Raw genomic sequence first — 2416 nt, 5'->3', positions numbered from 1 at the left:
GGGGGGCATGCCCTAAGTCCTAGTAATAGCCCAGATACAATAGTCTTCACTTAAAACAGTCTTTTCCATTCAAAGTAATTAAAGACATGATTGCCAGTGATAGAAAAAATCCTCTATATATACTGCAGGATTTAATAAATACAGCAAAAGTATTGTTAATATTAATTTTATGCATCTGCAAAACATTAAAATAACACAAACAGCAATAATAATAAAACAAACAGCTCGATCAAAATTTAGACCGAAAGCAGAGCACATCACATTAATATGGTGAACAAGTGTGTTTCGAGCTGATTCCAGTTAATATAAATTTGTTCTGCTCGTAATTGACCTGGGAGTTAAAATCTATGCCTCCAAACAATAGGTAACATCCATAAAAGGCTAAATGAATTTCCCTGTAGAGCAATAGCAATTGACCTGACTCAGTTTGGCAATAACCTTTGTGTCAGTGACTGCCAGGCAAACAGAAAGTGTAGCGCTCTGAGACATCGTTTTGCTTTGTTTTATCCAAGTAAGACATATGCCGCTATCAACTTCAGACGCAGGGTTGAATTCACCTCCTGTGCAGATTATTGAGTTGTTGTTTATCAATATTGGCATCCGTGAAATGCACAGATATGTCAAAACAACTGCATATGCACACTTCCACTTATAAATGATAGTATTTCTGGAATATAAAACCACAAAAGCACACCATTTATCACCTATTGTGTATTATAATGCTTGACTATAGCCATCATCCTTCACTTAGTTCTTTTTAATGTGTTTACGGTGCATTAAAAGATCATTTTGAGCACTCCTTTATCTCAGAGCTGCTGAGAAAGGGAAAAAAACAACTCCACATAATGAGACAGAGAAGCAATAGTCTCTACTGCTTTTAATCCCTGTGTCTCTTTCTTATTAAACTAATTCTTATATAAAATCCATGAAGCTCATAGTAATACTATGGCAACAACATGGCTGAGTTTTTACATGATGACAGATAACAAATGTGGTGCTTGCATGTGCTTGAAACTAATGAATGAATAAAATTGGATTCGGGTCACAAAAGATTCAGAGTTAATCAGCATTTGCAATGCATACTGGGAGAGGAGCGTGTGTATACTCATATAATAAACTGCACCGTATCGTGGGAGCTGAATGTCGTTCTAATATGGCCTCATTATGCTGACAAATGCTCATATAGGGCAGCTTTTTAATGTTTCATGAGAGCTGTGTGTAACATCTCAGCACATTGGACCGTTAAATCAGGTTATTTGCCAGATGTAAATGACTATTTCATTGCTTTCATTTCCACAGCCATTACTTCACTCTAATGAAATACTGCAGTATTTATGTGAGCTTTCACTACCACCAACAGGGGAATATGACACATCCCCTACAGACTGGCACATGCTCTGTGTCCCTGCGAGGCTTTACATTGATTCCAGCAGATTTCTAAAGTGATTTTTGTAAGAGCATTTGCCTGGGATTAGTTTACTCCTGAAAGCTCCATGAGAGCTTTTGGTGGGCTATTTAACGGCACAGGGCAGCAAGAGGCTGGCGTCCGCTCTCTGCCCACTCTGAGTCCACAGGGCTGCACAGATAAAGAGAGAGGATTGGTTTCAGCCAAAGCTGATCTTCCATCTTGTGTGTACAGGATTTGGGAGGTCAGGCGCAGGTATGTGAGGGGTCTGAATTCATGGGCAATCCCTTTAAGCTCTGGTGGATTTGTTCTGGTTAGGCTTAGCCTCACTTTCTTAGAAGAGTTAGGCATTTCTGATGAGAGACAATTACACGGGAAAGGGAGGATGTTAAAGATGAAAGAATTGGTTGAGGAGCTTTATTTATTCAAAGAAATACTTCTATAAATTCCACTCTATTGCAATCAGTTCAACTGAAATGTATTTGTATGGCCCAATATTACACATGGAAATTCAAAGGGCTTCACAGGCATAAAAAACATGCAAGAAAAATAGGTGGCTCTGTCTAAATATTAAAAAAGACATTTTAACAAATAAACAACCCGTCATAAATATAAACATGCCCCCAACCCACAGACACACACACACACACTATTATTTAAACAGTCCATATATAAAAAATAAATAATACATGAAATCCCATAAAACAGAGAAATGTGAAAAAGATTCAAACTTGGAAGTAAAGGGCCAATAAGATATGAAAACTGTGGAGAGGAAAAAAACTCTGTATCTGCCAGATTACTGAAGGCATGGCTGTGGAGTGGTATTATTATTAAGAGGAAGCTGTTGTTAAATGCCAGATTTAAAAAGGTGTGTTTAGAAGATTTTCTTGAAAATATCCAGAGTTTGTCTCCCTAATACAGGGAGTGCAGAATTATTAGGCAAATGAGTATTTTGTCCACATCATCCTCTTCATGCATGTTGTCTTACTCCAAGCTGTATAGGCTCGAAAG

General features: G+C 37.7%; 1 protein-coding gene across 1 annotated transcript in view; it reads left to right on the top strand.

Annotated features, from left to right (window-relative positions):
* LOC121814679 overlaps nucleotides 1–2416 on the top strand; it is a 10237-nt gene that overhangs the window by 1079 nt on the left and 6742 nt on the right. The window lies entirely within an intron of this gene.

The sequence above is a fragment of the Haplochromis burtoni genome, unplaced genomic scaffold (genome assembly GCF_018398535.1).
Source record: "Haplochromis burtoni strain Fernald_Lab_line unplaced genomic scaffold, NCSU_Asbu1 Contig_72, whole genome shotgun sequence".
Classification (NCBI taxonomy): Eukaryota; Metazoa; Chordata; class Actinopteri; order Cichliformes; family Cichlidae; genus Haplochromis; species Haplochromis burtoni.
Note: the sequence above shows the minus strand (reverse complement) of the source record. Positions and strands in the feature narration are given on the sequence as shown.